This window comes from Malaclemys terrapin, chromosome 13 (genome assembly GCF_027887155.1).
Source record: "Malaclemys terrapin pileata isolate rMalTer1 chromosome 13, rMalTer1.hap1, whole genome shotgun sequence".
NCBI classification, from domain to species: domain Eukaryota; kingdom Metazoa; phylum Chordata; order Testudines; family Emydidae; genus Malaclemys; species Malaclemys terrapin.
The window spans coordinates 31383944-31407788 of record NC_071517.1 but is presented as its reverse complement, the minus strand read 5'-3'; the positions used below and the strand labels follow the sequence as shown (position 1 = coordinate 31407788).

Sequence of the window (23845 nt, the reverse complement as noted above, 5' to 3'; positions counted from 1 at the left end):
TATGCCGCTTACCTCCTCTCCCAGAGCCTCAGCGCGCTGTGTCCAGGAGCGGCCCCGGACAGTGCTGCAGTGGTGTGGTGTCTCCAGCGGGGCCTGAGTTCCTGCCGCTCGGCCGCAGCTCGCAGCCTTACCAGCTGAGACGCCGGGGGATGGGGGAAAACGGAGGCAGGGGGAGCCTCTGACATATTCGTGGGGGCCCCTGTGGGGCCTGGGGCAAATTGCCCCACTTGCCCCTCCCCCCCCAGGCAGCCCTGGCAGCAGTAACAGAAAAGCCCAGATCACAAGGGGAAGGGATGTAATTAGACAGGGAGGGGAGACAGGCCACATGTGGTAGAAATGACTGTGGGGAAGGAGAGGGGCCCAGTGAGTGCAACGGAGCCAGTGAGCTATGGGAACATCCTGGCATTTCCTGCCCTGGGGAAGGACCATGTATGGGAGTGAAATGGCCACCTGGGAAGTGTGGGGGCAGGAGGGAGAGCACCAGGGCCCTGCTGTATGGGCCACTCTGGGATGCTCCGCCCTTATTTCAGTCCCTATCTCAACAAGGAAGGTAAAAACTCAGCTCCCCTGATAATCTACCCAATTCCCACTCAGGCTGGAGGGAATCTTAGTCCCTGACAGTGACACCCATGGCAGAGACTGTCCCCTCCCAGTGGGGGTCTGGGCTCTAGGGTGGGGTGCAGGAGGAGGCTCAGGGCTGCGTAGGGGGTTGGGGTGCAAGAGGGTGTGCAGGGTGTGGGCTCAGGGAAGGGGCATGGGTTTGGAGTGTGGGAGAGGGTTTTGGGTGCAGACACTGGGAGGGAGTTTGGGTGCAGGAGGGGGCTCAGGACTGGGGCAGGGGGTTGGGGTGTGGGTGGGGGCACGGGGTGTGGGGTCTGGGAGGGAGTTAGGGTGTGGGAGGGGGTTCCGAACTGGGGCAGGGAGTTGGGGGGTGGGTCTGGGGGGGTGGGGTCTGGAGAGGGTTCTGACCTGGGGCAGGCGATTGGGGTGCAGGAGGAGTGTGGGGTGCAGGCTCCGGTTGGGTGGCACTTACCTCAGGTGGCTCTCAGGCGGCGGTGCAGCAGGGCTAAGGCAGGTTCCCTACCTGCCCTGGCTCCGTGCTGCTCCCAGAAGTGGCCAGCATGTCCAGCCCCTAGGCCAATGGGAGCTGTGGAGCCGGCGCTGGGGGCGGGGAGGAGCGTGTGGCGCTTCCCTGATTGCCCCTGCAACTAGGAGCCACAGGGACATGCTGGCTGCTTCCGGGAGCTGTGCGGAGCCAGGGCAGGAAGGGAGCCTGCCTTAGCCCTGCTGTGCCACCGACTGGACTTTTAACGGCCCAGTCAGCAGTGGTGACAGGAGCTACCAGGGTCCCTTTTTGACTGGGTGTTCCTGTTGAAAACCAGATGCCTGGCAACCCTACTGTGGAAGCAGAGAAAGAACTGACAGGAAGGAACTGCAATGCATGACAGTTCATTAGCAAGAGTCAGGCTAACTGTAACCCTAATAACGCAAGATTTGTAGAAGCGAGGATTGTGTGAGGCGAGTGGGAAAGAACTGTGTAAAAAGTTGTTGCAACCTTGTGTAGATAATGTGTAGAAAATATTGTATGTAGGCTAGAGTCAAAACAAGTGAGAAAAATAAGATATCAAGATGGCCTATGTATAAACAAAATGCAGCTGTTGCTTGTTATTGTCTGTAATGAAAGGTATAAATGCTTGCTGTAATTCTTTACCTGCAGAGAGACCTGCTTAGCTCTCTCCCTCTGCGCAATTGTGAGAGAAATAAAGCATCTGACTTGCTGTACCCAAACAAAAAGTGAGAACTCTGTTATTCTCCGACACTACCAAGACCTGTGTGAGCAATGGGTTCAAGCTGAGGGAATGTGACCCGCTTGCTGGAAGGAGTCTCTATAGCTTCCCGACCCCCATTTGCTTGCTTCACACCCCAGTGCAGTGTGACAAACGGCTCTCAGTGTTTTTTCTGCCCTTCACCTTTCCCCATCCCCTGGCCCAGGAGTAGCAGATGGTGATGGATGGGGATCATTCACTCCTCTCAGAATTTCTACTCCTGTGAAATCGCAATGCAAAATATGAGAGAAAGAAAGAAAAAAAGAGAGATTGTTCCAATTTAGAAAATGCCAGTACTGTAATAAGGTGTAAATACAAGAGTATTTTAATTTCCATTTCAACAGTATTTCAAAAATAAGCATCTACACATATTTTTAGAAATGGAATTATTTACATTAATTTTGTGATTCTTTCTTGAAATCTCCATTAAAGTTTAACTTCTCTACAGGTGAAAAAATGATGACATAGAATTAATTAACAAAATATTTCAATGAACTCACACAAGATTATATAATAATATTCTTAGAACTTCTGCTAGAATTAATTCATGTGATTTTTAACTTTCTAGCTATATATAATCAGTAATCAAACTATGACCCTCCCTTTCTTGTTCTCACTCTCACATCCATTACCAAAACAGTCCCCAACCTCAAATGCTAGTTTCCTATACATAAAAATCTCTTCTACCATATCCTTTTTCATTTGTTTTTCTTTAGAAAAATTATTTGCAACAATGTACTGTCAGTGACCTCTGCTGATTTCATTGGACTCTGTTTTCTTGGCTATCAGGACACAACAAATGTAGTTTAATAAAGAAATAGAGATGGGATTGTATCCTTAACTGAATAATCACAAATTAATTTTATTAAAAACACCCGGGCACTTAAAGACACTTTCCATGCAATTAGGTGAAATTTAATCAGGAAACCTTTCTTCTCGGTCACACATGATGCTTTTGTTGTCATGTGAGGTTTAGAGCACAAAGAAAATAAAGTTGTTCCAGGGAATTCATCCCACTAGCTCTGGGTTCTGTCCACCACCTTCTGTAATGATCTGTAAAAATAGTGATGGATTGGTCTACATTTCTTGAAATTAGTGATTGAATCTAATTTATTGAAGAGCTAGCTGAGCAGAGTATGAGGGCAGGTACATCACATGGCATTGCTAGGACTCCTTTTTGTTTTAACCTTGATGCAGTATGAACATTTTCAATATCGTTCAATTTTGAAGATTATTCACAATATTGAGTTTATGTCAGAGCACCCCCTACTTACTTTGATTATTTGAAAATAAATACTGTTAAATTATCTTGTGATGGATTCATTTGGCTTTTCATCCAGTCAGCTGGTTTCTAGGTGGCCTGGGCTGGTGAAGCAACACGTTAGTCCCAGTTTTTCACACAGAGAAAGGGTAAGCTGAAAATATATGATTTTTCCCATAACATTTCCTTCAGAAATACCTGTGTTCCTTTCCCCTTTTCCCATTGAAATTGTGGGTAATTACTGGGGTTTCTTATCCAATCTTATTGTGTTATTGCATGGGAAAATATGTTGATAAGCAGGCTAATATGTACAAAAAATGTTTGGTATCTGAAGAGCCATAACAATGTGTTGTCACTAACAATGTACAGCACAAACTGTCCTGACAACAATGCTGGCAATGTTCATTTGTAAATATCTGACTGTGGATGGGCTCCCCCTTCAGCTCCTGCTACCCCTGACTGGCAGGCCTCTTTGGGAATTAAGCAGCCCGCACAGACCACCAGGCTCCCTGCATCACATGTCTTTATTACTCTTTATGCTTCAGGTACATCACAGCAGAGCAGCAGTTGTGTGGAGCCCCCTTCCTGCTCCCTCACTCTGCCTTTTATACTGCTAATTTCTTCTCAGCACTACCCAGCTGGTGAGCTACTGACAGCATCAGGCTCCCTACAGGTGCAGGTGATCCCCTCTGCCCTTCCAAACCCAAACTACTCAGTCCCTCCTCCTCTAACTGCACCCGGTGCCCTGGGTGTTCTCAGTGACCAGGGTGCTGGCTTCCAAAGGGCTCAGTTTGTAGCTGCTAACAGCCCCCGTCACACGGCTATGATTGTGTAGGTGACCATAGAGTGAAAATAACGCTAAAATGTAAATTGTTATCTCATTATTCAGTTCAGAACCTAGATCTGCCAGTATCTGCTCTGGATATCCCAGGTCAAGATATAATTTTACAGATTTTCTTCTTCACTTCACGTGCTGTTTTAGCGCTAAGTGGAAATCCTTCCACCTATTTTGAAAAATTATCTGTAGCTATCAGTACATACTAGTATCCCTTCTGTGGGACTGGATATAGCCCATTAAATCTGCTCCCAAGTTTTAACAACATATGTAGAGGGACACAGAGCTATAATTTGGTTCTTTCCTATGAAAATTTTATAATAATCCCATATGTAGTTAGTGAAGTCAACATTATAATGTGTTTTTATAATAGTTAATGTTGCCACACAGTCAGAATCTAACTTTCAGTGTTTTCTCAAATGTAAATAAATACAGGCCAAACTTCTGCAACTGAAAACTTGCATAAATACACGTTGCTGTGCCAGCACGACAAGCAATAGAAGCAGGGGTGAAAGTAAGCGGGTACGGGCCGGTATGCCGTACCAATAAAAGGTAGCTCAGTATCAGCCTGTACCGCTGATTTTAAAGCGCTGCCAATGGAGGGGCGCAAAAGGGGCAGCGACGTTAAAGCACTGCCCCTTTTGCCCTCCGGCCGCCAATGGTGGGGGAGGGCAAAAGAAGTAGCTGCCCTGGGGCCGTGACTTAAAAGGGCCCGGGGCTCCAGCCGCCGCTATCGTGGCTGGAGCCCCGAGCCCTTTAAATTGCCGCTGGAGCCCCAGACAGCACGGGCCAGGGAGGGCAGATAGACTGGCTGGGGGCATTGACCCCCCCCCAGCCCCGCCCTTTCCACCCAAGGCCCCGCCCCTTCCGGGGGGGAGAAGGAACAGAGAGGCCCCGTACCGGTAAGAGCTGCATTCTACTTTCACCCATGAATAGAAGTCGTTGCTGCACTATGTCATCCATTAGTTCACATGTGCACTTGTTATAGGTGATTAGAGGCCTTACAGTGCAGCAAGAATAAATACAGATAATGATAAACAACTAGCTTGGCTGATCTTTAAAAACACCTCAGGGATATTTAATGTGGGAAAAGATGCAAAGGGTTTGATTTAACTAGGAGTCATCCTCCCAGGTCCACTTCATTGCAGGAGATGTAAAATTAAGTCCAATCCAAGGAGGACTTTTGCCTTGCATGATATCCTGTATGAATTCCTGCAAAGCATATGACAGAGGCATCAAGGTGACCAGAACCTACTGTAGTTCCATGGGTTCTCTGCTGTCTTTACAAGTGTAACCACTTTGGCGTTTAGAGAGCATGGCCCCTTCCAATCTTTGTCCTAAGGGAAAGAAGTGCTGTTTGGGGCTCTGGGGAGGAAGCGTGGAGAGAGGGAGAGTGACAGGGTGTGTGTGTCCGGAGCTCCAAACAGAAAGGCTGCAGCAAAAAGGCGCTCACAGAGCGAAGCAGACGAGAACCTGCCTGAAGTGTGGGAGGGACAGATAGAGTGACCAGATGTCCCGGTTTTATAGGGACAGTCCCGATTTTTGGGTCTTTTTCTTATATAGGCTCCTATTACCCCCTACCCCCTGTCCCAATTTTTCACATTTGCTGTCTGGTCACCGTAGGGACAGAGCATCCAATCAGGAACATCCCAGGATGGGAGCCAGGAGGAGCACTGTGCCAGGGAGGAATCGCCCAAGAAGGACAAACCAGAGCTGGACCCATTATCACTGCTTGCCACAACTGTATGGGTGATCGTACTGGGGCTTGTGTTAGGAATAAGGCGGGAGGCTGTTAGCTAGCTAAGGGGGGAGGTTGTTGCTCTGTGGGGCTTTGCAGAGAGCGGCAGAAGAGGGCACCAGAGGGGTTTGTTGGGGAAAGTTCACTGGCACCAAAGACAACCAGGAGCACCCAAGACTCATCACTGAATTGGAACTTTGCCCAGGGCTCCTGAACTCTGTGTGCGGACACATTGCTCAGTGTCTGCCCTTCCAGACTGTGGTACCACTGGGCCTGTGGGGCCTTGTGTTGAGTGCACCCCTGTTTTACTGCTCCCCCTATATTTCCCCAGGTTGGTTTTCTCCTTTCACCCCTCTGTACATGTATATTTCCCTTTCCTAAATTCAGTGTATCCTTCAAGTGTGTGTGTGGTGTGGTTACTCGGGAGTGGAAGGGGGTTTGCAACAGGTGCCCCTGGGGCATAGGCGCTGACTTGTGGGTGCTCCAGGGCTGAAGCATGGAAAAAATTAACAGGTGCTTAGCACCCACCAGCAGTCAAGCCCCCCTCCCTCTGCCCCAGCGCCTCCGATTAACTCCTCCCCCTCCCTCCCTCCCAGCGCTTCCCGCCCACTGAAGATCAGCTTTTCTGTGGCATGCAGGAGGCGCTGGCAAGAAGGGGGATCAGCAGGAAGGAGGTGTGCTCAGGGGAGGGGGGGGTGGAACTGGGTGGGAAGAGGTGGGGTGGGGGTGAGAAGAGCATGGGGTGGAGTGGGGGCAGGGCCTGGGGCAGAGCAGGAGTGGGAAGAGGGGGGCAGCGGTGGGGACTTTGGGGAAGGGGTGGAGTGGGGACAGGTCCTAGGGCTGAGAGAAGGTTGAACATGCCATGCCCGGGCAAAATTGACACCTGTGTCCTGGGGAGGAAGGGACTTTCACTGCTACATTCCTGTGCATACCTTTTCTTGGCCAGAGCGGCCTGCAGAGCAGACTCTATCTTCACCATGAGGGCGCTAATGTTACACAGTGAAACCAGAGCACTCAAAGGTTGGAGATCTAAGAGGGGCCCAAACCAAGCAGGGCAAACACAAATTGCCTGATGGAACCAGCACTTGATAATTTAGGGTTACCATCCGTCTGGGTTTCCCCGGACATGTCCGGCTTTTTCAGCTTTAAATGGCTGTCCAGGGGGGATTTCTAATAAAGTAGAAATTTCCGGGATTTCCCCCTTCCCCTCATGCAGAGTGCGGCGCGGCTGATTGGACGGCTGAGCCTGATTGAAAGCCGCTCGCAGCCACTGGGGCCTCTAGCAGCCAGAGTCCCTCCCCCTCCCCCGCTCCCTCTTCCCCCGCAGAGCAGCGCAGAACTGTGTTTGGCTCCACGTGGAGCCTGCAGCTCTCCCTCGGCCTGGTTGGGGGGGGGCAGGCAAGGGACAGGGAACGGGGGTTAGATTGGTCGGGGGTTCTGGGGGGGGGGCTGTCAGGAAAAGCGGGTGCAGAGAGTGGTTGGGGCTCTCTTTTTTGGTTGTTGAAATATAGTAACCCTACGGGGGAGTGCAGAGGCTGCAGGGTGAGGAGGAGCAGGGCAGGCAGGGGCATAGAGGCTGCAGGGACAGGGCAGGCGGGGCGGGCGCAGAGGCTGCAGGGGTGGGGGGGTGCAGGGGCAGCAGGGCGAGTGGGGAGCAGGGGGCACAGAGGCTGCAGGGGCAGGGGGATGCAGGGGCTGCAGGGCAAGGAGGAGCAGGGGAGGCAGGGGAATAGAGGCTGCAGGGGCAGGGGGGCGCAGAGGCAGGGCAGGCGGCGGGGTGCAGGGCAGACAGGGTCATAGAGGCTGCAGGGGCAGGGGGCGCAGGAGCAGGGTAGGCGGGGGGCACAGAGGCTGAAGGTGGGGGGGATACAGGGGCTGCAGGGCAAGTGGGGAGCAGGGGTCACAGAGGCTGCAGGGGCAGGGGGTGCAGGGGCTGCAGGGTGAGTGGGGAGCAGGGGGCACAGAGGCTGCAGGGGCGGGGGGGTGCAGGGGCTGCACGGCGAGTGGGGAGCAGGGAAGCACTTAGCAACCCCCAACCAAGATCAGAGTGGGAGGGAGGAGGGGGAATGCGGTGTGCTCAGAGGAGGGGGCAGAGTTGGGGCAGGGACTTTGGGGAAGGGGTTGGAATGGGGGCGGGGAAGGGGCAGAGTTGGGGTGGGGCCGGGGGTGGGGAAGGGGCCCCGTGGAGTGTCCTCTTTTTTAAATGTTTGAATATGGTAACCCTAGATAATTGAATGGGCCTTAAATGCCACAGCTCTAGAGAAGCCAAACCTATTTTAATCTACAGTCTTTGTGTAACCCACACACTTCCTGGGTGTGGTGTTCTGTCCCATCTAGTGGCACCAAGACTACTTATAGAGAGTTAAATGAGTCTGCTCTACAGCCTTAACTAAGAGTCAGGTGGCTTTTAGCTCATGCAGTAGAGGCTCATACACTAAGCTCCAGAGGTGCCAGGTTTGATCTCACCAGCTGACAACCGGGGTCTGTCGTCATTACATTTGCACAGAGAATTTCAGACTTACTAAGCAGGACGGAGGTAAAATTCGGAGTAGAACCCAAGTCACCTGATTTTTAGTTCACTTCCATAACCACTAGACCATGCTGACTCCGGAGGAGCAACTTCTCTTTACAGCCTCACCAAGTCTTTGGTGTCTCTGCTTCTCTCACTATATCCCTTCATGCCCATGGAGCCACAACTCTTTCCACACCACTATCTCCTGTCTTCATGTCTCTGCATCCTTCCCGTATCTGCTAGTGTTCTTGGGCAAAGAGGCCATCACTGCCATTGCTGTGCCCATAGGCACACAGGTGGCTGACTCCCTGCATGCATTGTGTATAGAGCTGAAGGCTGCAGGATCATTGCATGGGGAGTGGAGAGGACCTGGGGAGACAAATAGCTCCTCTGAAGCTGTCTGGCAGCTGTCTCCCTGCTCCCCAGCAGCAATGGGGGCTTCCTGAAGTCAGGGAAGGTATTTGAGGTTCCCCAACCCCTGCTACTCCTCTGCTCTGCCTTCCAGGAACGACCAGGTCTCTGTGCAGCTGAAGTTCCCACCCCACACATTTCACATCACCATTCATACATGTCCTGGATCCCTAGAGCTTGAGCCCTCTTTGCCAACCCATCACATGGCTCCCAGTCCTCTCCATATTGTCTTCAGAAACCCAGTAGCATTTTCCTCTTTCCGACAGCCAGTCAGTGGGGCCGAGTCTGCACCTGGAGGCCCCTGGATGGGGAAACAGGATGGGACTCACCATTTCGTTTGTCCAGAAGAGTTTTGGGGTCTGTTTTAACTCAACCTCATTAACTGCAAATTAACACATTAATCACCACAACTGTAAATGCTGGGGCTTGGATGCATATACACTCACACCAGTTCAACTAATGGTGTCTCTTTAAACCAATGTGATTAAACGCCGCCCTAGTGCAGATGCAGTTATACCTGTACAAAGATGTTTCTATCACTATAGCTGTTCCCTTATGGGGACGTGAATAAGCTCTACCAGGATGAGTCACTTTTATACTGCTCTAAATGCAGCCGCACTATGGTTTGTTGTGCTAGAACTATTAAGGTAGAAAGTCATACCTCTGACCAACATAGTTATACGGGGACAAACACAGGCCTAAGGGCATGGCTACACTTGCGAGTTAGAGCACATTAAAGCAGCCCCAGGCACCCTACCTCATGGCGCATCCACACTGGCAAGGCACATAGAGCGCTCTGACTCCATGGCTGGAGCGCACCTGGTACTCCATCTCAGTGAGTGGAATAATGTTTGATGCGCCCCTGCTGGAGCGCCACAGTGCCAGTGTGGATGCCCTGGTCTGTTAATGTGCTCTGATCAGCCTCGAGAAGTGTCCCACAATGCCTGTTCTAGCCACTCTGGTCATCACTTTAAACTCTACTGCCCTGGTTGTACTAGTTTAGTTAAACCAGTGTAAAACCCAATATGGACACACTTATTTTGGTCCAGAGAGGCTTATTCAGGTTTAGCTTAAGTCAGTGAGAAATCTACTTTAAGCTAAATCGATGTGAGCCCCTCTTAGAGCATGGCTACACTTCCAGATGTGGAGCGCTGTGAGTTAAACCAGCCCCCAGAGAGCGCAGTTGGGAAAGCGCTGCAGTCTGTCCACACTGATAGCAACAAGCGCACTGCCGTGGCCACATTTGCGGCACTTGCAGCGGCACTGGGAGCTGTGTATTGTGGGCAGCTATCCCGCAGAACACCTCTTCCCATTCTGGCACTGTGGCTTGTGGGAAGGGGGCGGGGGATGCAGGGCATTCTGGGTCCTGTCCCAACGCCCTGTGATGCATCGGTTCGCATCCTAGCAATCCGTGTGCTTCTGTCCACATTTGGTGCCATCTTTCAACATTTTTTGTAGTGTGCACTCTGTCTTCCCTTTCGGTCTCGCATGATATTCTTATCGATAAACTAGGCAAATACAATTTAGATGGGGCTACTATAAGGTGGGTGCATAACTGGCTGGATAACCGTACTCAGAGAGTTGTTATTAATGGTTCCCAATCCTGCTGGAAAGGCGTAACGAGTGGGGTACCGCAGGGGTCTGTTTTGGGACCGGCTCTGTTCAATATCTTCATCAACGACTTAGATATTGGCATAGAAAGTACGCTTATTAAGTTTGCGGATGATACCAAACTGGGAGGGATTGCAACTACTTTGGAGGACCGGGTCATAATTCAAAATGATCTGGACAAATTGGAGAAATGGTCTGAGTTAAACAGGATGAAGTTTAACAAAGACAAATGCAAAGTGCTCCACTTAGGAAGGAAAAATCAATTTCACACATACAGAATGGGAAAAGACTGTCTAGGAAGGAGTACGGCAGAAAGGGATCTAGGGGTTATAGTGGACCACAAGCTAAATATGAGTCAACAGTGTGATGCTGTTGCTAAAAAAGCAAACATGATTCTGGGATGTATTAACAGGTGTGTTGTGAGCAAGACACGAGAAGTCATTCTTCCGCTCTACTCTGCTCTGGTTAGGCCTCAGCTGGAGTATTGTGTCCAGTTCTGGGCGCCGCATTTTAAAAAAGATGTGGAGAAATTGGAAAGGGTCCAAAGAAGAGCAACAAAAATGATTAAAGGTCTTGAGAACATGACCTATGAAGGAAGGCTGAAAGAATTGGGTTTGTTTAGTTTGGAAAAGAGAAGACTGAGAGGGGACATGATAGCAGTTTTCAGGTATCTAAAAGGGTGTCATAAGGAGGAGGGAGAGAACTTGTTCACCTTAGCCTCTAAGGATAGAACCAGAAACAATGGGTTTAAACTGCAGCAAGGGAGGTCTAGGTTGGACATTAGGAAAAAGTTCCTAACTGTCAGGGTGGTTAAACACTGGAACAAATTGCCTAGGGAGGTTGTGGAATCTCCGTCTCTGGAGATATTTAAGAGTAGGTTAGATAAATGTCTATCAGGGATGGTCTAGACAGTATTTGGTCCTGCCATGCGGGCAGGGGACTGGACTCGATGACCTCTCGAGGTCCCTTCCAGTCCTATAATCTATGAATCTATGAATCTATGAGTCTGTGGGAATGGAGCCTGAACTGCTGAGGAATATGCTGACGAGTCTCGTCAGCATATCACGTTTGGCAGTTGAGTTACTCCTTAAGATCTAAACTGACAATGAGTACTCCGACGATGATATCGACTCAAGTAACGCATACGACAGGAGATTGCTTCTGGCGTTCACAAACATGCTCACCACTGTGGAACATTGCTTTTGGCCTCGGGAAACAAGCACTGAGTGGTGGGATCACATCGTCATGCAAGTCTGGGATGACGACCAGTGGCTGCAGAACTTTCAGATGAGAAAAGCCACTTTCATGGGACTGTGTGAGGAGCTCGCCCCCACCCTGCGGCTCAAGGACATGAGATTGAGAGCTGCCCTGACAGTGGAGAAGCATGTGGCTATTGCAATCTGGAAGCTGGCAACTCCAGACAGCTACCGATCAGTCGCTAATCAGTATGGAGTGGGAAAATCGACCTTTGGAATCATATTGATGCAAGTTTGTAGGGCTATTAATTGCATCCTGCTCTGAGAACCATGACTCTGGGTAACATGCATGACATTGTGGCCAGCTTTGCACAAATGGGTTTCCCTAACTGCAGAGGGGTGATAGATGGGACGCATATTCCAATTCTGGCACCAGCCCACCTAGCCTCCAAGTACATTAATCGGAAGGGGTATTTCTCTATGGTTCTCCAGGCACTTGTGGATCACCGTGGGCATTTCATTGAGATTAACGCAGTCTGGCCCAGAAAGGTACATGACGCATGCATCTTTCGGAACACTGGCCTGTTCAGGAAGCTGCAAACCGGGACTTTTTTCCCAGATCAGAAGATCACCATAGGGGAAGTCGAAATGCCCATTGTGATCCTTGGAGACCCTGCTTACCCTTTAATGCCGTGGCTCATGAAACCCTACACAGGGAGCCTTGACAGCAGCAAGGAGTGGTTCAACAACAGGCTGAGCTGGTACAGAATCACTGTGGAGTGTGCTTTTGGTCGTTTAAAGGGCCGCTGGTGCTCTCTTTATGGGAAGCTGGACCTGGCCGATAACAGCATCCCCGCGGTTATATCCACGTGCTGTACCCTCCATAACATTTGTGAAGGGAAGGGTGAAAGATTCACTCGGGCATGGAACTCGGAGGTTCAACATCTGGAGGCTGAATTTGAACAGCCAGAGAGCAGGGCTATTAGAGGAGCCCAGCACGAGGCTGCAAGGGTTAGGGATGCCTTATGGGAGTAATTTGAGGCTGAAAGCCACCAGTAATGTTTGGTGCCCTGCATGGAAGTGAAGTGCAGTGGTTCCAATGTTAGTAGGAATCTGTGTTTGCTACGCTGACTTGTAGTGCCTGTTGCTTTCCTGGGCTAAGGTATCTTTTACTTTATGCAATAATAAAGAATGTTTTCAAAGCCAAAAAATCCATTTATTGGCAAGAAAATTAATTTATTGATAAGAAACACAACTGCTTGGGAAACAGAAAGGGCAAGGGGGTGGGGTGGGGAACAGCACAATCACAGATTTGTGTATGTCCTGTTATCATACTTAGCCTTCCTGTCTGGTGTGCTGTGCAATGAGTGCTGCACTTCAGGATGGCTATACTGCATTGTGATGGGGGTTGAGTGCAGTAGGTAAGTGTCATAGTTTTCAGAACTGGGTGGTGAAGCTACAGGTGTTGGAGGCAGCCGATGGCCATAAGAACCCAAATGTTGGGGAAAGTGGGTTGGAGGTGACATGGGGGCACAAGGGAAAGAGTTTTGGGACAAGGGCTGCATGGGGGAGCAGGTGCGGTAGTGCTCCGCCTGCATGGCTATGAGTGCCTGGATCGAGTCTGCTTGGCGTTCCGTGATGCTTATCAGCCGCTCCGTGCTTTTGTGCCAGTGCTCCTCATTCTGCTGGCGGATCCTCCTTTCACTCTTCCTCCACTCCTGCACTTTTTGATTCTTGTTAAGGGACTGCTGCATGATTTCATGTAGCATGTCTTCTTTGCTTTTACGTGGCCTCTTCCTAATTCGTTGAAGTCTTTCGGCCAGTGATAACACGGACGGCTGAGATCTCAAGGTTGCATCTGTAAAGGCAAAATGCAACACTAAACAGAGGCAGCAGTGTTCACAGCAGACAGAGCAACGATTCCCCCATACTTAAGGGCAAGCACAGTCTACACAATAGCATCGTTTGCCTGTCCCAAAGCAAGTGCACATAACCCACAGGAGCCCCAAAATGGTGAGTAAGCACTGGGTCAAGGGGGACTGATTGTTTCATGGCCGTACTGTCCTCTAGGTTTCTGTGCCTTGGGGAGGACCAACAGCTGCAGGGGGCCCCTATACTGAACACTCTCCCCACATTTTCCACAGGAGTTCATCCTGGAAGATATCTCGCTTCTGGAGGTGACCTGGGAAGCAAGGGAGGATCTTCTACTACAATGCGGCTTCCGCCCTGGCAGCTTGCCTGTGTGCAGCAATGGTTCCCCTGCCCCTCACAGCACAGTGGCATGAACATGTTAGCCTGACTGGGACAAGGACCACAGTGGCTCTCTGTGACAAAGTTCCTCCTCTATTTTGATGGGTCCTGTGCTTACTGGTGGATTTGCTCGCCTCAGAGATTCACCATGTGGCTCGGGGAACCACCCAGAGACCTTCTCCTCTGGTAGAATCCACAGTCCAGGTCAATTCCTCCTGTGTCTGATCAGGAGTTGGGAAGTTTGGGGGGAACCCTGGCCCACCCTCTACTCCGGGTTCCAGCCCAGGGCCCTGTGGACTGCAGCCATCTAGAATGCCTCCTGGTACAGCTGTGCAACAGCTACAACTCCCTGGGCTACTTCCCCATGGCCTCCTCCCAACACCTTCTTTATCCTCACCACAGGACCTTTCTCCTGGTGTCTGATAATGCTTGTACTCCTCAATCCTCCAGCAATACGCCTTCTCACTCTCAGCTCCTAGTGCCTCTTGCTCCCAGCTCCTCGCATACACTTCCTCTCCTCTGGCTCACTAGCTCTCTTTGGCCTGAGTGGCGTGAGCTTTTTTATAGCATCAGAGGGGCCTTAATTAGAGTCAGGTGCTTAACAGCCTCACCTGACTCTTAGCAGATTAATTGGAATCAGGTGTTCTCATTAGCCTGGAGCAGCCCCTGCTCTGGTCACTCAGGGAACAGACACCTGCTTCTGTAAAGGCCAGTAGTATATCTCCCTTTGACTCCTCTGCTATAGCGGGAAGGAGGAAGAGGGCTACTGCTGCTCCCTTGGTTGGGCTAGACACTACCACTCTCCCCTTTCTCTGCTACCTGCTTGCTGGCTAGTGGATCCCCCCCCTCCACCCTTGGTTGCTGCTGTAACCCCAATTACAGCCCCTTGGGGAGGCTGCTGGCCTGCTCCCCAGAGAAGGGGAGTGAGGGACCCCAGCTCCAGCCCTTGTTGCTGTGGACACCACCACCACCTGAGCGGGGTCCCTCCTGCCTGCCCACTAGGCCACCACCTGGAGCTGCTGTGTTCACTGCTGGAACCCTGAGGAGAAGAAGAGGACCACCTACTGCTGGGGGTACACACAGAGGCTATGAAGACCACCATGGAGGGGGCGCTTCTGGACTGAGTAATTTTTGAACTGTGCTCTTGTGGTGGGGGTCTGAACTGTGTTTGTGGGGACACTGGGGGTGTGGCGTGGAGCCTGCCCCATGGTCTAGGGTTACCATATCTCATAAATAAAAAAAGAGGACCCTCCACGGGCCATGGCCCCGCCCATTTCCCCACCCCTAGCCCCGCCCCAACTCCGCCCCTTCCCCCACCCTAACTCCGCCCCCTCCTCCCTCCCACTCCCAGCCAGGGGGAAAGGGCTGCCCCAGTGCTACCAGCATCACGGTTTCCCAGGCAGCCCCCAGACCCTGCGCCCCCAGCCGGCGCTTCCCCAGCGCAGCTGGTGCCCGGGAGGGGAAGCGCCCAGCTGGGGGCGCAGGGTCTGGAGGCTGCCCAGCAAACCGTGAAGCCGGTAGCGCTCGGGCTTTGGGCAGCCCCCATGCCTCCGGACCCTGTGCCCCCGGCCGGGCACTTCCCCTCCGGGGCTCCGGCGGCTCTGCGTAACTTACACTGTATAAGTTACACAGAGCCGAAGAGGAGCAGAGCCCCCGCAGCTGGAGGCTCTGCTCCTCTTAGGCTCTGTTTAAGAGCCGGGCTGCCCCAGCGCTACCGGCTTTGGGCAGCCCCCGTGCCTCCGGACCCTGCGCCGCCGGAGCCTGGGAGGGGAAGTGCCCGGCTGGGGGCGCAGGGTCCGGAGGCAAGGGGGCTGCCCGAAGCCGGTAGCTCTCGGGCAGCCCGGTTCTTAAACAGAGCCTCCAGCGGCTGGGGCTCTGTGTAACTGACACTGTCAGTTACACAGAGCCCCGGGGGCTGGAGGCTTTTCTCCTCTTTGGCTCTGTGTAACTGACACTGGGTCAGTTACACAGAGCCCCGGGGGCTGGAGGCTCCAGCCGCCCCCGCTCTGTTTAAGAGCTGGGCTGCCCAAGCGCTACCGGCTTCGGGCAGCCCCGTGCCTCCAGACCCTGCGCCCCCAGCCGGGCACTTCCCCTCCCGGGCTCCAGCGGCGCAGGGTCTGGAGGCACGGGGCTGCCCGAAGCCGGTAGCGCTGGGGCAGCCCGGCTCTTAAATAGAGACGCGGGGACTGGAGCCTCCAGCCGCCGGGGCTGTGTGTAACTGACACAGTGTCAGTTACACAGAGCCGGGCTGCCCGAGAGCTACCGCCTTCGGGCAGCCCCGTGCCTGGAGACCCTGCGCCGCCGGAGCCCGGGAGGGGAAGTGCCCGGCTGGGGGCGCAGGGTCTCCAGGCACGGGGCTGCCCGAAGCCGGTAGCGCTCGGGCAGCCCGGCTCTTAAACAGAGCCTCCAGCGGCTGGGGCTCTGTGTAACTGACACTGTGTCAGTTACACACAGCCCCGGCGGCTGGAGGCTCCAGTCCCCGCGGCTCTATTTAAGAGCCGGGCTGCCGGAGCGCTACCGGCTTCGGGCAGCCCCGTGCCTCCAGACCCTGTGCCCCCAGCCGGGCACTTCCCCTCCCGGGCTCCAGCGGCGCAGGGTCTCCAGGCACGGGGCTGCCCGAAGCCGGTAGCGTTCAGGCAGCCGGGCTCTTAAACAGAGCCGCCATTTTCCCGGACATGTTCCGCTTTTTGGCAATTCCCCCCGGACGGGGGTTTGACTGCCGAAAAGCCGGACATGTCCGGGAAAAAGAGGACGTATGGTAACCCTACCATGGTCCATCTGTGTCCCCCTTCGCTACCACCACCACTGCCCCCTCCAACACCCCCACTGGCTGTTTAACATCTGCCTAATCTCCTGCCTCTGGGACTGAGCTGCTTGCCTGGCTTGCCATGCCCATTTCCACCATTTGGGCCTGCACCAGCAGCCAGCTGACCATTGACTTTTAGTGCAAGCGCTTGTGGGCGCACCCCCCCTTGGATTGACCCCTTTCCCCTTTGCTACTAGCCCCCCAGCTTTACCCCTTGCTGTTGCCCCATTTGCCCCTGCAGTCCTTGCCCCTCCCCAACCCCAGCTTCAGTTTGCTTGTCTGCCCCACCCGTTTCCCTCTGCAGCTTGGTTTGCCCTGCCCTAGCCCTGAAGCTAGTCCCTTGGTTTCTATGCCTCATTCCCAGCCTGGCTGTTTCCCCTACCCCTGTGGTCCGCCCAGCCTGATTAGCCCCTCCCCTTGTGTGCCCATGCCCCCTCCCATGTGCTTGTGCCCCTCCCCGTTTGAGTTTACCCCTGTTCACTGCACCTCCTTATGCTGTTATAGCCCCCGATCCCCTAGTGCAGCTAGAGGAGCGGGATTTCCATCTTGAGTGGGTGACTGACACCCCCCCAAGTCCTTGATAGCCCCCCACCTGTTTAGTCCTCCTGCCCTGCCTGTAGCCTAGCGGGGAGGAGTGGTTGCCTCCATTCCCTACCCCCCTTCACTTTGTCCTCCTCCCCGCTCTCATTGTGGCGAGGGACACAGCGGGCGAGACCCCTCATGCTGACCCCACCGCCCCTCCTCCACCTCCCCCTGCGTCCACCCCCTAGCCGCTACTTCAACTGCCGCTGCCAAACCACCTTCTACTGCCCCCGCTGGGGCACCGGCAGCGGCGAGCACCGGGGAGTCCTCTGCTGCTGCCACATCCCTCGCCCCCTCCGATTCTAGGGAAGCCCCCACAGCTGGCAGGAAAGGTCAGGGAAAGAAGAAGGGTAAGGGCCCCACTAAAAAGACTAGGCTCTCCATGGCAGGGGCTGCCCCCACTGCCGTGGCACCGCCACCGGCCGCAGCGTCCCTCCCCGCTGCTCCTTCCACCAGCTCTGCGGGTGCCCCTCCCCCGGCACCCAGGGCATACGCCCAGGTGGCGGCGCCCCCCACCCCCCCCAACGCCTGCCGCTACATCATCTGCTCCGACCACTGCCTCCGCTACCATCTATAGTGGCCGGGGCCCCTTCCCCACCTTGAGCAGGAAGCACAGCGTCAATTGTCTCCTGGTGCCCGCCTTGCCCCACGTGGAGACCCACGTGCAGGCGTTGGCAAGGCTGGTGGGGCCCACGGCCATCGTGGCAGTCTCCAAAATGTACGGAAAAGTCATCTTCTTCCTAGCATCGGAGGCCGCCACCCAGGAGGCGGTGGGAAGGGCCTGGCAGCCAGGGCCGGCTTTAGCAAGAGCGGGCCCGATTCCTGGGGGCGGGGCTTGCAGCAAGCCCCGCCCCCAGGAATCGAGCCGCGCTCCAGCCGGGGTTGCCGGGCTTGGGTCCGACCCGAGTCGCACCGCGGGGGCCGCGCCGGGGGGGACGACGACCCGAGCCGCGCCGGGGGCGGGGGGGGACGGGGAACGGACATGACCCGAGCCGCGCCGCGGGGATCGCACCAGGGACGGGGGACGGATACGACCCGAGCCGCGCCGTGGGGATCGCGCCGGGGAGGACGGACACGACCCGAGCCGCGCCGTGGGGATCGCGCCGGGGGGGAGGACAGACACGAGCCGCGCCGCGGGACCGGGCCGGAGCCGACCCGACCCGCGGGGGCCAGAGCCGACCCGGGCCACGCCGCGGGGGCCGGGCTGGGCCAGACCCGGGCCAGAACCACTAGAGCCTGCGGGAACGGGCCGTGCCTCCCCGAGCCCTTCTCGCGCCCCCACCACCCCAGCTTACCTTGTGCTGCCGGCCCGCCCCTGCTTCTTTTCAGACTTCCCACTAATCTCTGATTCGCGGGAAGCAGGGGAGGGGACGGAGCATTGAGGGGAGGAGGGGGAAGTGAGCTGGGGGCGGGGTGGAGAGCTGCAGCGCGGGGCCCTCTTGGCGCAGGGCCCAATTCAGCCCAATCGGCTGAATCGGCCTAAAGCCGGCACTGCTGGCAGCGGGGGGCGTGTTCGTCCCCTTGGAGCCATTGGAAGACCTGGGCGTCCGGTTAGTTCTGACCTCTGTCCCCCCCTTCCTGCCCAATGCCGCCCTGCTGACCACCCTTTCTACTGTAGGGCGACCAATCTCTGTCATCAGCCCTCTTCCATTGGGCTGCAAAGACCCCGCTCTCTGTCACATCCTCTTGTTCCGCCAGCAGGTGCAGCTTCAACTGCCGCCGGCGGCGCACAATGGAGAGGCGCTCGAGGGCTCCTTCCTGGTCCCCTACCAGGGAGCCCACTACTGGGTGCATTATTCCACGAGGGAGGCCCGGTGCTACCTCTGCCGGGCAATAAGACACGTCCGGAGGGACTGCCCCTTGGCCCGGCACGGAGGAGCGTCCGGGACCCCCGGCTGCCCGGAGCTGCCCCTCCTCCTTCCCAGTCCACCACTGCTCCCGCTCGGGCCCAAGGGGTACCACCCTCAACACGCCGAGACGAGCAGGAGAGCCCCGCCTCCGCTGTCTACAATCTGGCGGGGCCTGTGGAAGAGGGTACAGTGAGTATACCACCGGCATGGGAGAGGGCCCGCCCCAGGGAGAATCCTCCCTCTCTTGCGCTTCCCCACCACTGCCTCCCTGAGTCCCTGAGCCATCGCCCTTGCTCCCTGACCCAGCCCCTGTTAACCAGCCCTCATATGATGCCATGGAGGGCTGGGCCCTAGTACAGGGGAAGTGGGGCAAGCAGAAGGCTCAAGCTCCACTCCTTCCCACCAATGCGGAAGCCCCTCGGTCCCCCTCTGCCAGCGGGCCTCGATCTAAGCGACCTCACCCCGGCTCCCCTTTCCCCATGCTCCCTCCCCTTGACCACTGCTTCTGCTCCCGCCTCTGAGGGTCCCCTGGGCTCTTCCATCTGCCCAGTCGCGGGTGGCACCCCGCTGACTGCCGCCGAGCCTACTGAGACAATGGCTGGTGCCACGTGGCCGGGACCCGACTCCCATGCGGTATCCCTTTTTAGGCGTGGAGCAATTAGCCTCCTTCCCGGGTGGGGACCCCACTGAAGACTGTCCATCTCCCAATGCCATGGCTGCCACAGCAGTCATAGAGGCTGAGCCTGGCATGATTGAGGGTCCCCTTTCCACCCCCCAGATTCCTGAGCCGAACTGAGAGGGGCCACCTTTCAGTGGCCCAACTACTGGGGCTCGGGATCCTGCCTCTGTCCTCCTCCCCGACTCTGCTCCTGACCCCTGCCCTGTCCCTGATGCCAGCCCCGTCCTTAACCCCTCCACCGCCCATGATGCCATTGCCGCCCCTGGGACCAATTCCTTTCATGTCCCAGAGAATGACCCCCAGGGACCGGCTTTTGTATTTCTTTGTCCTGACCCACCCGGGGTTGCTATTTTCCTGCCGCTTCCCTCTACTAAACCGGGGAGTCAGGCGGGCTGTGTGGCGAGAAGAGCTGCGGGAGTTCCTTAAAGATGTCCGTGGCTCCCGCAACAAGGTACAGCTCACTCTCCAGCGATGGGGGGACTTTCATCAAATCCTCCGGGTCGCGAAGGCCCTCATGGGGGAGGGTAAGAGGACTGGGAAGCAGGCCGCCATGGCCTACCAGCAGGTCTGCCTCTTCCGTGACTCCTTACTCACCTATGGGGTAGGTCACAGTTTGCTGCGCGGCCCGACGGAGGCCGTGAGCATCTCTGCCAGCGAGGCTCCCCCCCAGCCCTCCTCATGACACCTATCATCTTCACAACACTGAACACCCAGGGCTGTAGGATGGATTTCTGCAGGAGCCAGGTGCTCTCCTTCCTTTGGGAGAGGGGTACTCTGTGGATTTCCTGCAGGAGACCCATAAGGATCTGGCCGCCAAAGGTAACTGGCGGCTGGAATGGGGGGACAGGGTCTACTCCAGCCGTATGAACTGTGAGGTGGCTAGAGTGGCGACCCTGTTCTCCCCTGACCTACAGCCCGAGGTGCTGGGGGTCGCCGAGGATGTGCCGGGCTGCCTGCTGCACCTCTGGGTCCCCATGGAGGGGTTTGTGGTCAATCTCGTCAACGTTTACACCCCGACATTGGGCCTGGAACGGTTGCGTTTCTATCAGCAGGCATCCCGCCTTCCTTGGATCCTTGCAAGTGCCTGGTCCTGGGCGGGGACTTTAACACCACCCTCGAGGAGTGGGACCGCTTTGGGACAGAGCAGTACCCGGCCGCCGCAGACGTTCTCCGGGAGATTGTTGAACATTACTCCCTGGTGGACGTCTGGCGCGACCACCACCTGGACAACATCTCAACGTTCACCTTTGTTCGGGTGGAGGCCCATCGGTTGCACCATTCCCGGTTGGACCGAATCTACTTGTCACGTTTCCACCTTTCAGCGGGCCCACTCCTCCAGCATTCGGCCAGCCCCATTTGCAGATCACCATCTTGCTACCGTGATGGCCTCTCTCTGCGTGGAGAGGCCGGGGCCGGCCTATTGGCATTTTAATAACAGTTTGCTGGAGGATGCGGGCTTCATGGCGTCCTTCCGGGAGTTCTGGCTGGCCAGGCAAGGGCAGAGGTGGGACCTGGGGAAGGTGCGTGCCTGGCTCTTCTGCCGCGACTACACCCAGGGTGCCAGCCGACGGATGGATGCGGCGATAGAGCAGTTGGTACGGGAAGTCTTAGAGCTGGAGAGGTGTCTGGCCACTAGCACCGAGGATCCATTCCTCTGCAGAGCGTGCCAGGAGAAGCGGGAGGAGCTCCGGGCCCTCGAGGACCATCGGGCCCGGGGTGCTTTTGTTCAATCCCGCATACGCCTCCTTCAGGAAATGGATCGTGGCTCCCGCTTCTTCTACGCCCTGGAGGAAAAGAGGGAGACCAAGAAGCACGTCACCTGCCTCTTGGCGGAGGACGGCACCCCCTCACAGATCCGGCGGAGATGTGCGGGAGAGCCAGGGCCTTCTATGCAAATCTTTTCTCCCTGGATCTGACCGATCCTAACGCTTACAGAGTGCTCTGAGACGGACTCCCAATGGTCAGCGTGGGCAACCATGACCGGCTAGAGCTACCTCTCACTCTGGCTGAGTTCTCAGAAGCCCTCCGCCGCATGCCCACCAATAAAGCTCCGGGCATGGAAGGGCTGACCGTGGAGTTCTACCGCGTGTTCTGGGACATCCTTGGCCCAGACCTAGTCACCGTCTGGGCCGAGTCCTTGCAGTGCGGGGTCCTCCCTCTTTTGTGCAGGTGAGCTGTGCTCACCTTATTGCCGAAGAAGGGGGACCTCCACGACCTACGGAATTGGCGTCCCATCTCGCTCCTCAGCACAGACTACAAAATCGTAGCGAAGGCCATCTCGCTGCAGCTGGGGTCGGTGCTGGTGAACGTGGTCCACCCAGACCAGACCAACACCGTCCCGGGCCGCACCATCTTCAATAACCTGTATCTGGTCTGGGACCTCTTGGAACTTGGGTGTAGGGATGGTCTGTCATTCGCCCTCGTGTCCTTGGATCAGGAGAAGGCGTTCAATAGGGTGGACCACAGGTACCTCCTGAGCACTCTGCGAGCGTTTGGCTTCAGACCCCAGTTTGTGGGTTTTCTCCAGATGCTGTACGCCTCCGCAGAGTGTCTGGTCAGCCTCAACTGGATCCTGACCAGGCTGGTCAGCTTCAGGTGAGGAGTGCGTCAGGGGTGCCCACTCTCGGGCCAGCTGTACGCTCTGGCGATCGAGCCCTTTCTCTGTCTCCTCCACAGGAGGGTGATGGGGTTGGTTCTCTGAGAGCCGAAGCTGCGGCTGGTCCTGTTGGCATACGCTGACGACGTGCTCCTCGTGGTCCAGGACCCGGGCAATTTGGTGCGGGTGGAGGCTTGCCAGACCATGTACTCGGCAGCCTCCTCCACCCGGGTCAACTGGGTCAAGAGCTCTGGCCTGGTAGTCGGGGATGGGTGGCAGGCAAGCTCCCTCCCACCCGTGCTTCAGGCCATCCAGTGGAGAGTGGGTCTGCTGCTTTATCTTGGCGTCTACCTTTCCGCCACACATCCATCTCCGCCGGAGAATTGGCACGGCTTAGAGGACAGGATGATGGAGCAGCTCCGGAAATGGACAGGACTACTCCGGTGCCTCTCCCTCTGAGGGAGAGCACTGGTGCTCAATCAACTAGTCCTGTCCATGCTCTGGTACCGGCTCAACACCCTGATCCCGGCCCTGGGTTTCCTGGCCAACCTCCAGACAGCGATTCTGGAGTTCTTTTGGCCAGGACTGCACTGGGTCTCTGCAGGGGTCCTCCACCTGCCCCTGGAGGAGGGAGGGCAGGGCCTGAAGTGTTTACACACTCAGGTCCATGCCTTCTGCCTCCAGACCCTGCAGAGGCTCCTGTATGGTGCAGATAGTCCGGGGTGGAGCGTACTGGTGCACGCATTCCTGCACAGCTTCTGAGGGCTCCAATACGACCGGCAGCTCCTTTATCTCCATCCGAGAGGTCTTCCGCGAGACCTCTCCGGGCTGCCAGTCTTCTACCAGGACCTCCTCCGGACCTGGAAGCTGTTTTCAATGACCAGGTCCATGGTGGCTGCCGTGGGGGCTGATCTCCTCATGGAGCCCCGCTACACAACCCCCAGCTGTGTGTGCAAGTGGCGGAGTCCCCCGCGGTGCGCCAGAGGTTGGTCCTGGCAGAAGTCACCAGAGTCGGAGACCTCCTGGATTACGACTGGGGAGACTGGCTCGATCCCCTGCTGCTCTCTTGGCGCATGGGGCTCTCCAGGCCTTGTACTCCCTGGCGCATACTTCAGGAGGTGAAGGCCGCTTTGCCACCCGCTGCTCAGGCCTACCTCAACCAGGTCCTGCAAGAGGGCACACCCTGCCCACCCTCCACCCCTGGCCCTCCAGACCTTTTTGTCAGGCCCCTGACCCATGGACCCAATCAGCCCCCCCGCCCCTTCTCCATGAGCCGGCTGCACAATTTGCAGCCGGTTCGGTTCCAGACCGCACCAAGGAAACACCTATACATGCTCGTGCTCCACACCCTTCACTTCCTCACCCTCATGTCCTGCCCCGACGCAAAGTGGTGGGACCTCCTGCCACCTCTCAAGGGTGAGAAGCCCCGGTGGGCCAGCCTATACTCCACCCTGGTTCCAAGGCCTGCCGGGGATATCAGTTGGCAGCTCCTTCATGGGGCCGTGAGCACGGGAGTGTACTTGGCATAGTTTACTCCTGTCCCGGACACCGGCCCCTTCTGCAGCGCGAGGGAAACCCTGGCAGACGTTTATCTAGAGTGTGCCAGGTTGCAGCCCCTATTCTGGCTCCTCTTAGATATATTATTATGTTTTTGGTTGTACTTTTCCCCTCACCTGTTCATCTATGCACTCC

The 23845-nt window shown here is 55.8% G+C and overlaps 1 protein-coding gene across 1 annotated transcript in view; it reads right to left on the bottom strand.

The window, feature by feature from the left end:
* Positions 1-12601: 12601 nt before the first annotated feature.
* Positions 12602-23845, bottom strand: part of LOC128848303 (zinc finger protein 239-like) — a 51120-nt gene continuing 39876 nt past the window's right edge. The window contains exon 4 of the transcript XR_008447002.1: positions 12602-13248. The gene's annotated coding sequence lies outside the window, so the exon portion shown is untranslated. The remainder of the gene's footprint in view (positions 13249-23845) is intronic.